General features: G+C 40.3%; 1 long non-coding RNA gene across 1 annotated transcript in view; it reads right to left on the bottom strand.

Moving 5' to 3' along the window:
• LOC118519368 (uncharacterized) overlaps positions 1-21,438 on the bottom strand; it is a 100,090-nt gene that overhangs the window by 61,019 nt on the left and 17,633 nt on the right. The window contains exon 2 of the long non-coding RNA XR_004909140.2: positions 8,639-8,725. This is a non-coding gene — a long non-coding RNA (uncharacterized LOC118519368). The remainder of the gene's footprint in view (positions 1-8,638; positions 8,726-21,438) is intronic.

Below are 21,438 nucleotides of genomic sequence, written 5' to 3'. Positions count from 1 at the left end.
ATATCCTTGTATGCATTTATTTCTCATGCTTCCTCTGCAAATTACGTGTAGCAAAAGGACATAGTTATCTCAAAGGATCAGTTAGTGGAAGTGTGTTCAAATAACTCAGTTGTCTAACTGAGGTGTGGGTTACTTGCAATTTCTCATGACAGGAGGCTAGAAGGCAGAGGAAAGAATCACCATCATAGTCAATGTAATTGACTCTTCTCACCATGAGAAGATGGAGGTGCTGCTCCATAATGGAGGCAGTGAGAAGTAAGCCTGAAACCCAGGGCATTCATTCGGGGTGTCTCTTGCTTTTTCCATACCCGTTGATAATTGTCTATGGGAAAGTGCAATAACCAGTCCCACAGTGGCAAGGAAACTAAGGGCTCAGACCTTCTGAAGGTGGATATTTGAGTCTTTCCCAGAAAAACATGCCAGCTGAAGTGCTAGCCAAGGGGGAAGGGTATCCAGAATGGTTGGTGGAAAGAGGTCTATTGAGTATCGATTCAAGCCTCAGGGCTGGCTGACGCTGTCATCTGGCTGGTTCACTCACCCCCTTGCATTAAGTCTTTACAGAGATTGTGGTGGCTGCCACTTTAAAGAAACTGGGTAATTATTTGAACTGAGAGAGTAAACGCATAGCTGAGTGGTTCAAAGGGTAGACTGTATCACACACATTGTGTGTCTCACCTCAGAACTTCTTATCTGTTCTTATCTTCACCTCTTACTTTAGCCAATCTGCGATAAGCGGTGGTTCCACTCATGCTTCAGCCAATGCTAAAATGCTTTCTTTGGGGCTTCCAATGTACGTCTCCTGCTTTCTGTTCTAGGATTTCTCTCATGCTGTGGTGTGGGATGCCCTGGGCAATCCATTTGGCATTCACCTAGGCACAGTGTATAGGGCAATAATTGATCCACGGAGAATAGGAGCCCCTGGTAAATGCTTCTTTTTTCATTCCTTTGGGGTGGGTGGACCTGAGATGCATTTCATCCAGCTTCTCTGAAAGCCCCATGGCATTAGCACCCAGATTCCCCTAGAGGTTGTTAGTATTGTCAGTAATGCATCCGTGTATTTGGTCTCATTCATTTCCCTGTGTTTATTTCTTCATCCTATACTTGCAAATGAGCTACTTGCTCGTAAGTCTTTTTTTTTTTTTTTTTTTTTTTGTAGGGGACGCTTGTGGGGAAATATAAAATGAATCAAAATTAAAGCAGATAAAGAAGCATAATTTTTACATGGACAGTGAACACTTTTCCAATTTTATGTGAATTAAGAATCAAAGCATCTTAGTAATCTTTGTCATTTTGTTCAAATGATCACACATAACATTATTCAAAGCATCAAGGGTTCTATGCAGATATAATACTGAGAAAAGTCCTCTACCAGCCAGACTACAACCCCTAGATAGAACTGTAGAGCAGACAATGAGTTAGAAGTTGTGAGGAGCAAGCACAAAAATGTTGCCATGTTTTTAGCCCCTGAGAGTGGGACTGGAGGAAGGTGCAGTTTCTGTAGTTGGTGGTGGGGACAGTTATAATTTCTTTTTTTTTTTTAAGAAGATTTTATTTATTTATTTGAGAGAGAGAGCATGAGAGAGAGCATGAGAGAGAGCAAGAGCACAAGCGGGGGGGGGGGGGTAGGGGTAGAGGAAGAAGAAGACTTCCCATTGAGCAGGGAGCCCAATGTGGGACTCGATCCCAGGACCCTGGGATCATGACCTGAGCTGAAGGCAGATGCTTAACCAGCTGAGCCACCCAGGTGTCCGACAGTTATCATTTCTAAAAGCACATTATAATTTTCCTACTCTTTTGATTTGTCTCATGTTCTCACCATTGATGTTTCAATTAGGCACTGAAGAGAGTGATTCTCGTGGTTCTTCTAACATCTTTTCATTATGGACTGCATTCACTAGTGATGCTTCATGTAAACTGTGCTACTTTTTGAGAATATTTATGTTCAAATTTTTATTTATGTACAATGAAGCACCATAAATATAGTGGCTTAAAACAAAAACATCATTGGGCTCAGGTATCTATAGGGTATAGTGAGAATATCATGTCTCTGCTCCACCTAGTATTAGCGGAGGCGGCCCAGAGGCTAGAGTCTGCAGAGGCTCCCATGTCTAAAGTATAAGCAAGGTGTCCACTGGGACTGTGGTTACAACTGTTGACCAGAGCACCTACATGTAGCCTCTTCATGTAGCCTGGGATTCCTCATAGCATGTGGCTAGATTCCAAGGGTGAACATTTCAGGAGAGAGAGTGAGCGAAGCAGAAGCTCTATCATTTTTTTCTAATATAAGCTCAGAAATTCCACAGTATCACATCCATCTCATTCTGTTCAATAGAAGTAAGTCACTAAGTTGGTCCGTATTCAAGAAAAGGGGAATTAGAGTCCACACTTTGATGGGTGGTGGGGCAAAGAATTCATGACGTGTCTTAAAACCACCATAGTATACATGAGAAACAAGGGCTCCCCCTGCTTCTCATGTAACTATGACAATTTCTCATGAGAATTACTGTTTCATGATGCTTGATCTTATTTTCTAGAGTAATTCTCCACTAGGACTTTCTGTGATGACGTCAATGTTCTATATCTGCTCCATTCAATACAATAGTCACTAGCCAGATATGGCGAATGAGCACCTGCCATATGGCTAATGGAACTGAAATTTAAATTTATTGAAATTTAATTAATTTACATTAAATAGGTGCTTGTGTATAGTGGCTACTATCCTGGGCAGCTCAGTTCCAGAACAACAAGAAAAGAAATAGAGTTCAAATTCCAGCAGTGACGTAAGTGTTGGGCAGGCTTTCTAGTACAACCCTACAACATTCCAATTACAAGCAAAATGCTGCCAGGCCTGACTGCATTCAGAGTACAAATGCAGATGATTTGGCCTAGGATGTCCTAGAGAAGAGAAATTTCCCAGCGTGTGGGTGTGGAAAAGCAGAATAATCACTGGGGAGAAGAGTCAGGACAACTCCTCAGGTGGGCAAGATGCTGGAATGGTTTAGACATGCAGCTCCTTGCTCAACAATCTGTCTCTTCACACAGAGACTCTAGCCAACTTATTTTGGCGTCAAGTGTGAGCACTCCTTAAGGTTGGATCTCACAGGATGATGACTTCTGAAATTCCTGTGTGCGCCTGCCTCCCGTGCCTGCTTCCCCTAGCCTCTTTGCCCTCCTTACCCTTGTCCTTCATGTTCCTTAGTCTTGAAACTTGTGATTTTGGAGTCACAATGTTGAAAACGTCATGGTTATCCCATCAAAATAATGAGAAATCATCATCCCCAAATTTTTCTTGATCACCTACTATATATAAGCCTCTATGCTGCGTATGTCACTACGAATTAATTTCTACCTTTGGAATGCTATCTTCTGGTTGGTGAGATTTAACAGAACAGCTAACATTTATAGAGAGCTTACTATTTGCCAAATATTATGCTTTTTATGAATATGATCTCATTTATCCTTTTAAAATCCTATGAAACAGAGACTTTTTTTATCCATGCTTTATAGATGGAGAAACTGATGTTAAAATAGCTCACCCAAAATAAAACATCTATTAAGTGATTGAGTGGATTTGAGGCTGAATGAACGCCAAAGTCTGTGCTCATAACCACTCAACCATGCTTATGTCCCATTATTCTGAATAACATTTCCCACTTCTTTGGGGACTCATCTGTGACAAAACCATGACAATAATAGTTGGAAAGAGTTAGCAAACTTCCTGAAGGACACCAAGACATTGGTCTTGGGGGCATACCAAAGAGTGCAGGTGGTAAAATTTGCTCATCTGCCCCAAAGACATGACAATAGGTTGAGGAAGGAGTTAGTGAGAGAGACTGTGAGAAAATTTTGTTTTCAGCATTACCAGTCAGAAAAAAATATCTTTAGAACAACAAGTAGGTAACTAGGAGGGAATAAGTGGTAAGTGAGAGGCTTTTTGAGAGTCACAGCTTCCATGAAAAGTCAGGTCCTGCCAACTTACTCTACCTGGGAAGGAATGTTACATTAGGTGTGCATGTTTCAACTTACTGAGCTCATCAGAAAGCCTTGAGGAATTGCATTCAAATGCCAGCATAAGCCTCTCTGAGACAATGAACAGATCCGTATCACTACGAAATACAATTTGAAGGACTTTGATTAACTGTAGGGAAGGGAAAATCTCTCTACGGAGGACACACAAGAAAGATACAGAATTTAACAGGATGATCATTTATCTAAAACTAAATATGAGATAGAGATCAATTGTTAAAGTCCTGGATTCAGAGACATGGGTTCAAATCCCACTTCTCCCATCTACTAGCTTAGTAACTCTGGACAATATACTGAACATCTTTCCATATTCCTTGTGAGAAAAGTCGAGACAATTAATAAGAACATTCTTTCAGGTTAATTGTGAGGATTTGATGAAATAGTTCATGTAAAATGCTTAGTGCCATGCCTGGCACATTATAATGCTCATTAAATGATAGCTGCTCTTGTTTTTAAAAAGTCAGTGGAGAATAGTGTGGCCTCTGGGCCACCATCTACTGGGTGTGAATCCCTGTCCCACATAATAAATATGTCACCTCAGGCAGGCTATATGATCTCTTTGTGTCTCAATTTCCTCACGTACAAAATGGAGATAAAAATAACCCCTCACACCTCACACCCATTAAGATGGATATTATATAAAAAAAAGAAAAAGCCCAGAAAATAAGTGCTGACAAGGATGTGGAAAAATTGGAACCCTTGTGCAATGCTGTTGGGAATGTACAATGTGCAGCTGCCATGGAAAACGGTATGGCAGCTCCTGAACAAATTACACACAGAATTACAATATGATCCAGCAATTCTACTTCTGAGTATATGCTCAAAATAATTGAAGTCAGGGACTTGAAGAGGTATTTTTACACCTTCATAGCATTATTCGCAATAGCCAAAAGGTAAAAGCAACCCAAGTGTCCACTAATATACAGATGACCGGATAAACAGAATGTGGTGTGTACACACAATACATTGTTATTCAGCCTTAAAAAGCAAGTGAATTTTGGCACATGCCTCAACATGGATGAACCTTGAGGATATGATGCTAGTTGAAATAAGCCAGTCACAAAAGGAGAAATACTATAGGATTCCTCTTACACGAGGTTCCTAGAGTAGCCAGATTCACAGAGACGGAAAGTGCAGTGGTGCTTGCCAGGGGCCGGGAGAGCGAGGAATGGGGAATTTGGTTTTAACAGTCAGAGTTTCAGTTTGGAAAGATGAAAAACTTCTGGAGATGGATGTTGGTAACGGTTGTACCTGTGCATGTACTCAGTGACAATGAACTGTGCCCCACATTTAAAAATGGTTGAGATGACGAATTTTATATTACATATATTTTATCATAATAAAAAAGAGATAAGGTGTCAACTGTTTATATTATTACCTGGGACTTCGTCTGAGGCTTTGCTATGATGATGATGATGGTTATCAGGATTATTATTTATTTTACATCTTTGTGCCCTAGCCTCATGTAAAACCGCATAAATTAACATTCGCTTTGTTTTCATATGACAAGGATAATGATCACCCAAGAGTTAAGCCAAAGATTAGCACGCAGACTAACCGACCTGCCAGATTGTTCAGAGCATTGATTATTTAATGTATGAGAAAAATGAATATTAATGACTTTCAATTTCTTTCTTTTATCTTTAAGACCAATCTGGTAGCATCAAAATAAAGAGGATAAAAATGCAGGAAGATTAAACTGAGGGCTTAGTTTTTCAATAGAAATGTTTAAAATTCAGGTGTCTTACTAGGGATAGAATCTTGGAGGAACTCTGAAAACAAATCAAATATGTCATCTCATCATTAGTTAAAAGATTCAGAAAAAATCTGCAAACCATGAGGCTGGAAGAAATTGCTAACATGCTAAAACTAATAATGATAATTTTCTTTTTTATTGTTATGTTAATCACCATACATTACATCATCAGTTTTTGATGTAGTGTTCCATGATTCATTGTTTGTGCATAACACCCAGTGCTCCATGCAGAATGTGCCCTCTTTAATACCCATCACCAGGCTAACCCATCATCCCACCCCCCTCCCCTCTAGAACCCTCAGTTTGTTTTTCAGAGTCCATCGTCTCTCATGGTTTGTCTCCCCCTCCGATTCCCCCCCCTTCATTCTTCTCCTCCTACTATCTTCTTCTTTTTTTTTTCTTAACATATATTGCATTATTTGCTTCAGAGGTACAGATCTGTGATTCAGCAGTCTTACACAATTCACAGCGCTCACATAGCACATACCCTCCCCAATGTCTATCACCCAGCCACCCCATCCCTCCCACCCCACCCCCCACTCCAGCAAAAAAACTAATAATGGTAATTTTCAAATGCCAAACTACTTGAGCTGTCACCTTCTGGAAAACTGCATGTTCCCACTGACAATAATTCCTAACACTGGGGAGAAAAAGGAAATTAAGTGACAGACTTGTTCAACTTTGCTAATTTCAAAGGCTGAGGCTTATTTCTGGGATTTGTCTGAGAACCGGGGTCACTGTGACTAAAGCTACCCATTGAGTCAGCCGACTCTAGAATTGAACCTTTATACTTATTATTTGTGTTGACTGACGTGTGACAGAGTTGAAGAAATGAAATGCAGGGGGTTAAGTGCAAGGCCTCAGGAGTCAGACTGCTCCAAATCCTTGTCTGGCCATGAGATTGTGAACAAATGAAGCCCTGTGACTCAGGTTAATGTTATTAATAGCTTCTGTCTGAGCGCTGTTGTGATACTAGATAATACATAGATAATTGATAATTAGATGATAATTAGGCAACTGTTTTGATTATTAAACAATAATTACATAATAAATTAGAGAAGAACTGATAAATAGCAAGGTAATAAAAATAATACAGTTAATGTTCAATAGACATTAATAGTGGGGGTGATGATGAGGATGACAGTAATGATGATGAAGGAGCCCAGGGGCCTCTCACCTCATGCCAGTGTTGTCACAAATGCTGTGGGATATGTTCTGTAGACGACTAAACTTATTTAACCAAGAATGCTTTTAGCAATTAGTGACAGATTGAAAGTGGCCTACAAAATATGTAACGGTGTTTGGAGAGAGCATTCTTGCTCACACTGGTTGGCTCAGAGCCTCAGTGATCTAAAGGATAGTCCATCTGTGAATCCCTTGGCTCTTTTATCATTCTGGTTGCTTTTTGGTGCCAAGATGGTGGCTGTCACCCCAGATACCAGTGTAAACAGGAACAAGGCACAATGGATGGCACCTTCTTCTTTCATTAGGAAAGCAAAAATTTACCCAGAAACCTGAGTGGCATTTTGCTCACAGACTATTGGCCAGAACTGTGCCCAAGGCCACTTCTTACTACAAAGAAGCCTGAGAAAGAAGTATTTAGCTCAGTCATATCGCTGCTTCGAACCAACTGGGGTTGGACAGCAAGGAAGAGGCAGATGAATTTACCTCTTCTACTCTTGCCCTCATGGTTTTCCATGTAGAAAATGGGGTGAGATGCTGGATGCTAATGTACAGGATTGTTTTCTGAGAGTGACATCAGAAAGTAGCCAATAATGACAGCACAGACATGAATTTCAGCATGGATTATGCTACATAGTTCTTATTCTGTCAGGCTTCCAGATCAGCAGTTTGCAACATAGGTCACATGGGTCAAATCCAGCTGCTGGGCTGTTTTTGTAAGGCCGCTTTAGAAACATGTTAAAAATGGTAAAAATTATATCAATCAAGTTTTACAAAAACAAACAAACAAGAAGGAAGCATATGCAACAAAGACCCTAAATGGCCTATGAAGCTTAAAAACATTTGCTTTTCTGGCCTTCACAGAAATGCTCTGCGGTCTCCCGTTCTGGCCTGTGGACTCCTCGAGAGGCGTGTTGACCTTCTCTCTATCTTTGCGTCTCTGTGACGGTGTCTGGCACGAAGTAGGAGCCCAGTGAAAGTGTGATAAGTGAATGACTGTAGAAATAGTGACATGAACAAACACATTGCCTTCTAGTACTTTCTAAAGTGCTTTTGATTAATAAAGAGCATTCATATCATTTTACTTAATGCTCGCCATCACCTTGCCAACACCCAAGTTCTGTCAGCTCACGCGGCCTGCGCAGGACGTGAGACTTGGAATCCCAAGTACTCTCCTTCCTCGGACCTGATGCTGTGGAGGGGCGCCCACCCGCCTGTGATCATCTTGTGTACTTATTTCCCTTGTTTACCCTCAGATTGGGAGCCTCATGAGGCAAGGGCTCCTGTTCATTTTATTCACTGACGAGTCCCTGGGTCTTAAAAATGATCTGTCCAATAAATGGGTAAATGGAGCCCTCCCACGTTAGAATATGTGGGGTCATGTTTTACTGTGGTAGCATTGTTCTTTACCCTCACCGTGTCAGGGATTGGCTTGAATGGTTTAATTCCTAAGGAGAGAGCTATTCCTCATATTCTTTGTGCCTGGGCTGATTCAGCTCTGAATTCACATTGATGACTCAGGCAACTGGGAATTTTGTTGCCTAATTGATTGAAAAATACACATGTGGGCCCCAGACCTCTGTTTTCACTGCCGACCCAAGGTATCCAGTCCTTTCTTTACATCCTGCAAGACTCTTTGAATACAAATGTCAGCTAGTTAATTCATTGACTCACCGGTTATCAAATGATGTTTGAGCATCCACTCTGTCAGGCGAGGTGCTGGGGTTCACTGGTGGCTCCTATTCTAGAAGGGCGCACAATCTAAATGGGGAAACAGAAGAGAAATAAGTTCCAAGTGGTCAGATATATATGGGCCATGAGGTGATATTTTGAGGTTGAGTTTTGTATTTCGAACGGTACCCTGTGGCACCCGCAGGGAGTCAGCTCTTCACTGAAGATGTGGATCAAGTTAAAAGAATTTGATTAAACAAACCAGCCATCATGTCTTAGAAGTGTCAACCACAGGACATTTTATTGCTTTGCTCATTGGCCCTATTTTCCTGGTTGAACACCTATTTAGATGCTTGGTATCTAAACATAGGCTGTGGAAATGGGAAGAGTGAAATGCTAGGACTCAGATGTCCTCTGAGCCCTTGTCAGCACATGCAAGTAACAGAATTATTAGACTCATATGACTTGACATGAGTGACATTCTTTAATTTTTAAAATAAACTTTTTGTTTGGGAATAATTTTGGAGTTACAAAAAAGTTGCCAGATATTACAGCGTTCCTATATATCCTTTATCCAATTTCTACTAATGTTAACATCTTACATAACCACAGTACATTTGTTAAAACCAGGAAATGAACATGAATGCGTCACTATGAGTTAAACTCCAGACCGTGTTCAGATTTCTTCCTAGTGTCTTGCTTCTGTTCCAGAACTAAAAAATTGCATTTAGTGTTACTTATTTTGGGGATAAAGAATTATAAATTAGATAGAAGTTTTTTTCTTTTAAAGTCTCTTAGTATAAATTTGCATAAAAAACTATTAAAATAGAGGGACTAATTTAAAATTTGCTTAATGTTCATGAGAACTTACATATGTTAAAGTAATTCACAATATTTAACATAGAGACTAACAAAGACAGAAAAATTATTTAGAAGAATTATAGGCACAAACTTTTTCTGTAGTTATCACAAAAGATTTTAAGCACATGCCAATAAAATATTCCAGTATAACAGCATGTGTACATATTAAAACACACATCTAAAGCACAAGGTCTGGGCACCTGGGTGGCTCAGTCAGTTAAGCGTCTGCCTTTGGTTCAGGTCATGATCCCAGGGTCCTGGGATCGAGGCCCATATCAGGCTCCCTGCTCAGTGGGGAGTCTGCTTCTCCTTCTACCCCTCCTACCTGCTCTGATCTCTCTCTGTCTCATGCTCTCTCTCTCTCAAATAAATAAAACCTTAAAAAAATTAAAGCACAAGGTCCTATGAAGAGTTTTAAATGATGAACCTTTATTTAGAAATACAAACTCTTTTAACTCTGCGGTATGAGCTTCTCTCCTCTGTAAATCCCCCCAACATTATGTACAGCTAGGATTGCCTGTAGAAATATTATCCACCTAACATTCTGACACTTTCTTGTTACTTTTGGCCAATAATTAATTTTTATGGGCAAACCAGGGAAATGCTGACAGGCTTGTGACTTCTGAATGGAGTCTCTCTACTGAGTTATATTTGAATGTACTAATCCTTTGTGGCCATGGCCCATCTGCACACTTCAGCTATTTTATATCAGAAAGCTGTTCCTCATAGAAAGAAGTTGCCTTAACTTTATACACACTCCTTTGGTCTAGCTGCTTTCAAACCAGACTAAAATAGCTTTCCATTCTGCACATGGCTGTGATATTAGCAATGGTATTAACATGGACTATTTTAAACTATGAGCAGGGGTGCATTTGGTAATGGTAAAGATGTTGGGCATCATGCATTAGGGTTTTCACTTTAGCCATAAGGTAGCCTGGGTCTGTTTAGTATTTCTCAAGACTAGGAAGATAGAATGGAATACTGAGAACATGGTAATTGGAGTTAGGTAATGTTGGAGATCTGAGCTTTACCACTTATGAACCATGTGACCGTGAACCAAATTACCAACCTTTCTGAACCTCAGTTTACCACTTTGTAAAATAAGAGTAATAGTAACAATCACCTCTTTAGGCTATTGGATAATTGATATTGAAAGCATGTAGCACAGCGTCTGGAGTGTAGTTAGCACTCTCCAAATGTTAAGTGCCATTACTACTACAACTACCAATCTGTGGAATGTCAATAGCCTTCCTAGAGAAAAGTGTGGGAAGCAGTAGGTTTCAAGAATTTCAAAACGGTTCTTTGGTGCAGTATTTCTCAGGGTACAGTATGCAGGAGTTCCCAGACATATTTGATCAAGACACCCCTTTTCTCTAAGCCATTTGTGTAACTTTCCTAGTGCTGCTATAACCAATTACAATAGACTTAGTGGCTCAAAACAACACGGATTTATTCTCTTCTGGTCCTGGAAGTCGTAAGTCTATAATAAACCCTACCAGGCTCTAATCAACGTGTTTGCAGGGCTACATTCCTTCTGGAGGCTCCAGGAGAGAATCTGTTTCCTTGCCTTTTCCATTTGCTATAGGCTGCTGTCTTCCTTGGCTCATGTTCCCCTTCTCCATCCTCAAGGCCAACAGCATAGTGGCTTCAAGGCTCTCTCTCCCACTCTCTCGGACCTCTGCTTTCTTTGCCACATCCCCTTGGATTTTGACCTCCTGGCCTTCCTTTTAGGAGGACCCATATGACTAGATTAGGCCCATTAGGATAAGTCCAAATAATGTCTCCATGGCAAGATCCTTAACTTAGCCACATCAGCAAAGTCTTTTTTGTCATAAAGGAAGCATATTTGCAGGTGTCAGAGGTGAGGATATGGACATCTTTGTGAGACCATTATTCTGTCTCTACTACACATGACCTAAGAAGTCTAGGGTTCTGAGAAAATAATTAAGAAAAACCCTGGACTTCATTGGTCAACCATTTAGGGGATGGGAGGCAGGAAGGCAAGGAAAAGAGTATACCTGGGACATTTCATTTGTATTGATTATAAAATAATATGGAAGGTATACCAGTCAGGGTCCCAAAAGAAAGTGGATGGCAAAACAGGATGGTAAGATAAGCAAAAGAAGGCTTAATGAAGTAAAAAAGAGGCTTCAAAGGTGTGTACCAGGGATAACCTGCCAGAACAGCCCCAATCTTTCAATCTTCTCTCCTTCCTGCTAGGGTCACACATTGACCAAACTGTGTGACCAATTGCAAAGCCAAAGAACAGGAGAGCTGGGGTTGTAGAAGAGGGGTTCTCAATCTTGAGCTTGTGTCCAAAACACCCGGAGGGCTTCCTAAAACACAGACTGCTGGGGCCTCTCCCCAGAGTCTCTGATTCAGTAGGTTTTCAGGGGAGTCTGCTGCTGCAGTTTGGCATTTCAGCTTGAGAATCACTGACGTTGACCAAACAGGTTAGCCTCCAGGTGCACAGAGCAGGTGGAGAAGGATGACGAATGGGTTTGAGTGGGCCCAACTGAAACAGCAAATTCTGAACTGAAAAGTGTCGATTTTGAGTGCAATGGGAGGAGTCCTAGCATGTGGAAAGCCAGACAGGCTGGAGGAGTTGAGGAAGGTGTCATGGAGGAGGTGGAATTTCATCAGAGGGATTATAAAGATTTCAAAAGCAGGGGAGTGGAGAGCAGGGCACTGAGGTGAAAGAAGCACGCAGACTAGAGTACATCGGTGTGGTCCCTTTTAGGAGATCCATTTGCCTCAGGAAAGCAATCTTGCTCAGTGAGAAAGTCAATTTTGAGGAGCATTTGGAAAATCAGTTAATTGTGTAAGAGAGGGGAGAAAGATAGGTAACAATATCTGGGATTGATAGGGGTGGCAAAAGGGAGCCAGCATAGGTTTTTGAGTAAGGGGAAAATGTGAATGACCAGGATGACTGGAAGGGGAAGATGGCTGACTTGGTGACACAAGTTAAGAAAGTTGTTAAAATACTTGGCATTGTAGAAAAAAAAAATCCCCACTAAGTTTGGGAACAAGAGACCAAGTTTCTGGTTTAGGCCCCGTTATTAACTAATTAACTAGCTAGATCAGGTTGGTCCAACCACTGAACCACTCTGAAGGAAGTGGAATTATTTTATTACAAGAGTGTGTTGATTGCCTGGAGAGAAAAGAGCAAAGAGGAGAAACATTTCAAATGCTACCAACATCTACACCTAGAAAAATAGCAACATCTGACAACCAGTGTGTAAACCCTGTCAATCTTTGGTAACAACAAACTTTAATTCTTGCTGGTGTTGACTTGTTGCTGACCATGAAAGGATTATGGCCTATTCTTTGGGTAGATGATGCACATCATTAACATGAAAAGAAAAGAAAAAAAAGTTTTATACCACCGAAGCTAATTTACTTTGCTTAAAATTATTTCCTTAATTTATTCATCCATCCATTTATAAATGAATTGCTGCTATAAATGAGAACACCAAGACCTTGAAGACTTTAAGAATGTGCCTCCTTAATGTATAGTAGCTCTCATTGAAGAAACTTACTGTCTTCAAAGTAATAAACATGGAGCTGACATTAGCCATCTGCCCTCAGTGAGATAAGGTTTTATGTGCATTCTAAGCGTGATGTCTACACTGCTCAAAAGGGAAAAAAGAGTATCATTTTCTTGAAACAATTTTGATTTCTGTTCAAATATATTCTTTCCAGATGTATTAGCTTCTGCTTTGTATTCTGTACTTTGATTCCTTGGAATGTTCTGGATACACAGAACTTAAGTTTAAGACAGCTACTTAAAAAAGTTAATCAAGATTCTGATATATTTCAGAATGAGAAAGAAAGAAGGAAAGAAAAAGAGAGAGAGAGAGAGGCATAAAAATGGTACTCTTTCCCCTGAAAAGATTGGCAATGCCAGATCTGAAGAGTATGTGATGTTTGCCTTCAATGATATGATCACTAACAGTAATAACTTAAGTCTATCTAGTGTTTACCATGTGCCAAGTAGATATTTCATGGCCATTCTGCCTTTTAATCATCACAACTATATGAAGTAGTTATTATTATTCTGAGAACACAGATAAAGAAGGAACAGAAACTTAGATATGTTACGTATTTGCCTGACGACACATCGCACTGACACTGGTGTTGGTGCTGGGTTTTGAATTCATGTCTGATTTATTTCAAAAGGCCATGCTTTTTACTACTGCACTCTTTTCTTCTAACACTCCCTCCCTGACACCCACTTACTCTCTTTTTGTCCTATCTTTTTTGGGATGGGTGGTTTATATTCAAAGCCTCTACTTTTCCTACTGTGTAAGTTACCTACTGTTGCATAACAAGTTACCCCAAACCTGAGTAGATTAAGGGGCACCCCAGTTAGCTCAGTTTCTGAGGGTCAGGAATTCAGGAGTGCTCAGCTGGGTGTTTCCATCCCACAGTCTCTTATTGCAGTTGGGGCTTCAGTCATCCGAAAGTTTTGACTGAGGCTAGAAGCCCCACTATCAAGATGGCCCCACATGTGATGATTGACAGGAGGGCTCAGTTCCCAGGAGACCTCAGTCCCTCACCACATGGACCTGTCCATAGGGCTTCTTGAGGGTTCTCATGGCATGGCAGCTGGCTATCCCTAGAGTGAGTGACCTAAGAGAGAGTAAGAGAGAAGACTAGAATATAGAGCACTTTGTATGACCTAGCTTTGGAAGTTACACTCATTATTTCTGCAACATCCTGTTGGTCACCCAGTCAGTCCTATTCAGCATGGGAGAGTGTGAGTACCAGAGGGTGAGAATATTTGTAGCCTGGCCACATACCTCCCATTTGGGAAGCTGGCTACACATTTACCATTCACTTCTTTCTTAACTCTCTGTACTTTAATTTTTTGCCTCCTTTCCTGGATTTCTACAATCTTCTTCCCAATAGATTTTATAATTTCCTTCTTATTATATTTCAAAGTTTTTGCTGGATTTAACAATCCCTTATCATCTCCTCCTTTTATTCTTGGTTTTTCATTCATATCTAGTGCTTAGCATAGTGCTGGGCACATAGGAAGACTACTCAATATACACTTGCTACATGAATGAACACATTCAATGACTATATTCTCAATTTCCTTCCCCCTCTGTGCTTCTATAGTTCTTGCTCTTCATTAGGGCTCAGTTGCAGTCTAGGCATATTTGGGTCAATTGAGGTGATTTATTTCTTTGAATCACACAGAATTTTAAAAATTGAGCCAACATTTAAAATTTAGGGCATTTCGGGGCGCCTGGGTGACTCAGTCGTTAGGCGTCTGTCTTCGGCTCGGGTCATGGTCCCAGGATCCTGGGATCGAGCCCCGCATCGGGCTCCCTGCTCAGCGGGGAGCCTGCTTCACCCTCTCTCACTCTCCCTGCTTGTGTTCCCTCTCTCGCTGTGTCTCTCTCTGTCAAATAAATAAAATCTTTAAAAAAAAAAAAAGGGTGTTTCTGACAAAAATATCATTTCCTGCTTTTCTTGAAAACTTAGAAGATCTGGCATGGAAATAGTTGCTGGAGCCGAGAAAGGAGGTTCCCCCTTTACAGATGGCAGGTGCCCTTCAGTTCATCATGCTTCTCACCATTCCTGCTTCTCCCTCTGACACTGAGACTCCTTCAGCTTACCATTTATTATTGCACTTAGGATGTTATTTTTCTATGAGCACATTAGTGTCTTAAAATCCATGCATCTATCAAAGTGTGAAAATGAAAGATAGCTCAGGTGCTCACATGCGTTTTCTTAAACTTCCCTGATTAAAATAGGCAAGAATTTGTGACCTGTGTTCTCTGCTCCATGGTTTAGGAAAATGATCTCATTATGTAGTCTCCTTAGCAGGCCTCCTATATCCTTATGTTTGATGTCTTTTCTTTCTTATCACTTCAGGCTTGAAATGGAGAGTGAGGGGACACCTGGTTGGCTCAGTCAGTTAAGCATCTGCCTTCAGCTCGGGTCATGATCCCAGGGTCCTGGGATCAAACCATGTCGGGCCCCCTGCTCAGTGGGGAGTCTGCTTCTCCCTCTCCCTCTGTGATCTCTCTCTCTCTCTCTCTAAAAAAAAAAAGAAAGAAATGGAGAGTGAGGTCATTGCTCAGCTGCAGGAGAGACTAACGTTTCTAAGACTATGTGGTGGGCAGAAACCACCATGGAATGTCTAGTCTTCTGGTAAGAAAACATCTATACACACTGGAAATATTTTGTTTTGTTCTAGAAATCCATCTGGCCTAGGCTTTGGTTCTAATGTTGGAAACTAAGTTCCTACTCATTTCCGATTCCTACTCATGTCTGATTCCTACTCATTTCCATATTTAAAACATCCTGGTATGTCTAGATCAGAACTTAAACTCTGTGTGTGTATGCGTAAAGCAATGGAAGAATGGGAAGATAAGAGTGTGCTACTCTACAGGCAAAATTATAGGTAACTGAGGAAAACTTATCTCCACAAAGGCCGAGCGAAGTCTAGACTGAAGAGAAGGACAAGTTTGTCACCACAGAGGTAGGTGCTGGAAAGGGAGACAAACTAATTACAGCTGTATGAGCATCTGTTGTCAAGTCAACAAGAAAGTGAAGAGAAATTCAGAAGATCTTCAAGTTCAGTTATTTGAGATATTAGTTAGGAATTGCTTTTTGCTCTTAAAAACAGAGACCCAACTAAGGGGCTCAAATCAATTTAAAAAATCATTCACTTAAGCTACATGCAGAAGAATGAAACTGGAACATTCTCTTACACCATACACAAAAATAAACTCAAAATGGATGAAAGCCCTAAATGTGAGACAGGAATCCATCAAAATCTTAGAGAAGAACATAGGCAGCAACCTCTTCGACCTCAGCCGCAGCAACTTCTGGCTACACACGTCTCCAAAGGCAAAGGAAACAAAAGCAAAAATGAACTATTGTGACTTCATCAAGATAAAAAGCTTTTGCACAGCAAAGGAAACAGTCAACAAAACTAAAAGACAACCTACAGAATGGAAGAAGATATTTGCAAATGACATATCAGATAAAGGGCTAGTATCCAAGATAATATAAAGAATTTATTAAACTCAACATCCAAAAAACAAATAATCCAGTGAAGAAATGGGCAGAAGACATGAACAGACATTTCTCCAAAGAAGACACACAAATGGCCAACAGACACATGAAAAAATGCTCAACATCACTTGTCGTCAGGGAAATACAAATCAAAACCAAAATGAGATATCACCTCACACCAGTCAGAATGGCTAAAACTAACAAGACAGGAAACAACAGTTGTTGGCGAGGATGCGGTGAAAGGGGAACCCTCCTACACTGTTGGTGGGAATGCAAGCTGGTGCAGCCACCCCGGAAAACAGTATGGAGGTTCAAGAAGTTAAAAATAGAGATACCCTACGACATGGCAATTCCACTACTAGATATTTAACCCAAAGATACAGATGTAGTGAAAAGAAGGGGCACATGCACCCTAATGTTCATAGTAGCAATGTCCACAATAGCCAAACTGTGGAAAGAGCCACAGTTTGTGTATATATACACACACAATGGAATGTTAGTCATCAGAAAGAATGCAGACTTACCATTTACATCGACATGGATGGAACTGGAGGGTAGGATGCTAAGTGAAATGAGTCAATCAGAGAAAGACAATTATCATGTGGTTTCAGTCATATGTGGAATATAAGAAACAGTGCAGAGGACCATAAAGGAAGGGAGGGAAAATTTAATGGGAAGAAATCAGAGGGGGAGACAAACCACGAGAGACTCTTAACTATGGGAAACAAACTGAGGGTTGCTGAAGGGGAAGTGGGTTGGCGGATGAGGTAACTGGGTGATGGGCATTAAGGAGGGAACATGATATGATGAGCATCGGGTGTTATACACAACTGATGAATTGTTGAACACTACATCTGAAACTAATGATATACTATGTGTTGGCTAATTGAATTTAAATTAAAAAATAAAGTCAAAATAAAAAAGCACCAGGGGGGGAAAATAAAAGATCTCTAATTTAAAAGATCATTGGTGGGGCGCCTAGGTGGCCCAGTCAGTTAGGCATCTGCCTCCGGCTCAGGTCATGATCCCAGGGTCCTGGGATCGAGCCTCACATCAGGCTCTTGGCTCAGTGGTGATCCTGCTTCTCCCTGTCCCTCTGCAGCTCCCCTACTTGTGTTCGTTCTCTCTCTCTGTCAAATAAATAAATAAATAAATAAATAAATAAATAAATAAATAAAATCAATCTTTAAAAAAAATCATTGGTAATAATAGTCTAGGGATGGTATGGAAGTTCCACAGAATTGTTGTGGATCCAGCTATCCCCCTTTTCCTCTGCCAGCCTTGAAGCATAACTTCCATCCTTAAGTCACAAGGTGGCTGCTGGAGTTCCAGTCATTGTGTCAACTTGCTGTGTAGGAGCAAAGAGAAGAGCAAGGCCAAAAGGGCTCTTCCAGCTGCCCCTGTTCAATTTTTCTGCATATATCTCACTGGCTATTCCTATGTATAAGGGTGTGTGTGTGAAAATGTAGTTTCTTCAGCTAGATTCATTGCTTAGGGTTCTGGTGGTAAGGATCAAAGGATGAATAAATGTAACAAATCCTGTCAAATCTTTTTAAGGGAAAGTAAGAAAAGTAATTATTATTTGACAATATACTTACTATGCTTTAAATAATCTCATTAAATAGTCAAATGACCATATGAAATAAGCAGTATGCCATTCCTGTGTTTTAGTTAGGGAAACTGAGACTCAGAGAGGTTATGTAACTTGACTGAGGTTAAGTTGTGAATAGTAACATTCCTTGCTCTGTTTAGGCATTTTGTCATCTCAGCATGAGAAGTAAATTGTACTTATTCTAGTTGAACCAGGTACAAATTTTGTCTTATAAACCAGGACAAAATTATGAACTGTGAATTGCCTACTATAAAAAAAGAACATAGTCTTGTTGTCTTATTATGCTAGTTCATTGTTATTTGTAAAATTAAACTCAGCAATTTATGAGTGAGGTTTTCAAAGAAAGAGTATTACTCATAAAGTTCATGATGGGAAATTTGGAAGTCTGGCCAGACTAAGCATATGTCATGGGCTTTGTTTTTAGTGGAGAACAAAAGAGCAGATTTCCTCAAACTCAGGAGCAAAACTAGTTGCATCTAGAAAATTGAGCTGTGGATCAAATGTTCAAAGCTTGGATGGCGTAATATACATCATTGTCATGTCAACCATAATACTAGCACTGTGTTAAAAAAGATGTATTATTGCTAATTCCTCCAGTGTCTTTCTCAATCTCTCCCAGAAAGAAAATTTAAAGCTTGCTGTGTTAGCATTATCTTTCGAGAAGCCTGAATGCCAGAGGGCAGAATATACCGGGATTGAAGCTTTCCAAAGGCAGTGATAATGTTTTTCTTGTTCATTGTGTATCTGCTGCTCTGAGCACATAGTAGGCACTCAAATGCTTACTCAACAAGTGGGTGAAAGAAAATCAGATTTCCTAGTTCCTTTTAAAGTTGGACGATCTATTTAGGATCACGCTTATGGCTTCCAAATCTAGAAGCCACCTCTCTGGTTACTCCCCACTTTACCCTTTTGGCCTCTGTCTACTTTGGTCTAATGAAGTGGTCCTCTTGAAAATCACCTTTTGCCTCTTACTCACCAACTCTTCTGACTTTTTCTCAGTCTTTTTTCTACCTGGTCTGACACAGCATTGGTCAAGTTTGGCCTGACCTTGAAGCAGTCTCCTCTCTCTGTTCCTACAATGCTCTACAATCTTGATACTTTTTCTCCTTCTGTGACCTCATCTCTGTCATTCTCTGAATGTTCTCTCGTTTTCCTATGGAAAGTCACTAATACTCAATTATCCACCGAGGTCTCCTCATACCTTTCCAAATCCCCTTGTTAGAGATCTTGTTTCTACATTTGTCTTCAAATATTCTCTGCAGTTTACTCCTATCCTGTTTTCTCTGCCCCGCATCTTCTGTTCTTACCTCATACTTTCATTATCTTGCTGCCTAGAAGATGCTAGCACACACATCTAGAGTGGAAGTGATTACCTCCTTTCCCCTCCTTCAATGCACACACGCACACATACATATACACTCACTGTGATGGTTAGTTTTATGTGTCAACTTGACTGGAGCATGAGGGTCCCCAGATATTTGGTTAAACATTATTCTGAGGGTATCTGTGAGGGCATTTCTGGATGATATTAACATTTGAGGGTAAAGCAGATTGCCACCCCCTATGTGACTGTGTATCCTTCAATCATCTGTTGAAAGCCTAAATAAAATAAAAGGCTGAGTAGGAATAGATTCTTTCTCTCTACTCTTTGAGGTGGGACATCAGTCATCACCTGGCTTTGGATTTGGACTCAGACTGGAACTTACACCATCAGCTCTCTTGGTTCTCAGATCTTCAGACTCAGACAGGAATTATACCACGGGATCCTCTGCGTCTAGACTTCTCAGACATCTGTTGAGCCAATTCTTTATAATCTCTTACCCCTATTTATAATCTCTCTCTCTCTCCACAAATATATCCTATTGCATTCTATTGGTTCTATTTCTCTGGAGAACCTTAACTAATATACTCACATGCCCACGCCCATGCCCACACCCACTGACACGCACTCACACTCACATAAGCAGGTCCTCACTAATAGCCTTTCCCAATTCTGGACCCAATGTCTCAAACAATCTTCAAGGTAGCTTTGACCCACCACCTACTCCTTTAATCTTCAAAACTAACCAATCAGCAAGTACTGATGATACTTCCTTTCATGATGCCTTTCAAAGGCAACTTCTCCCACTTATGTTTTACAATTATTTTTGAAAATAGTTTTAGTCTTACAGAAAAATTGCAAAACAGTATTGAGGATTTCTCTACATCCATTACCCAGTTTCCCCTAATTTTAACATTTATACAACAATAACACACTTATCAAATCTAAGAAATTAACATTAGTACAATACCATTCACTAAACTACAGGCTTTATTCAAATTTCACCCTTTTCCCCTTCTTTTCAGTTCTAGGATTTCACATTGCATTGAGTTGTCATATCTCCTTAGTCTCCTCCAATCTGTGAAAATGTCAATGTCCATCCTTACTACATGGATCATATGTCTTCTGGGCTTCTCCACTGTAAAGTTACTACTTTCCCCCTGAAATTAACAAATGTCTTAGAGGAAATGCTTTGAGACTATACAAATACATGATTTATCCTCAGTTTTTTTTCCACCAATTTTAGCATTCATCACCGGGTCTTACAAGCAAGAATTATTGCCGTGGTATTCTGATGTGATTTTTTATTTCCCTTGTTTTTTTGAAATTTATTAATTCCTTTCATTCCATTTGAAATTAAAACTATTAACAATAGTCACAAATAGTTTTGGGGTATTTACTCTGCACCAGGTCTTGGATTACTAATTTAATATTCACTGTATCATTTAATGCCCACAGTAACCCTTTGAATGAGATATAGTTATCACCACTTTACAGATTAGCAAAGGGGAACCCATTGAGGCCAGTAATTTGACCATGGCCAATAGGATGAGGCCAGCATCCCACCCATGTTTGTCTGATGCTAAAATCTGTTGTCCCGACCCTTACATAATCCTGCTATTACTTTGGTTTATACACTCATGTCATTGGAACATCTGTGAGAGAGCTCCCTGCTACCACAGTGCCTACCAGGGTCCAGTTACTTCCCTAATCCATAATTCGATGATGCTACTCTTGTCCTCAAGATATTTCAGTGTCTCCCATTAAAGATGAAGTCTGAAATTCTTAACCCACACTGAAGTCATCTGACACCTAACCCCAAGCCAACCTTCCTTTCCTTCCCTATATCTGTCTACTCCAATCAAATGTTCCCTTCACAGTGGCCTGCCAATTCATGGTGCTTTCTATCTCTTGGCTTTGTCTTACGTTTCATTTGCTCTTTTTCTTTCTCTGACAGCTAATTCTGCCCATTTT

The sequence above is a fragment of the Halichoerus grypus genome, chromosome 1, assembly GCF_964656455.1.
Source record: "Halichoerus grypus chromosome 1, mHalGry1.hap1.1, whole genome shotgun sequence".
NCBI classification, from domain to species: domain Eukaryota; kingdom Metazoa; phylum Chordata; class Mammalia; order Carnivora; family Phocidae; genus Halichoerus; species Halichoerus grypus.
The sequence above is the reverse complement of the archived record's forward strand: the minus strand, read 5'-3'. Positions and strand labels throughout refer to the sequence as shown.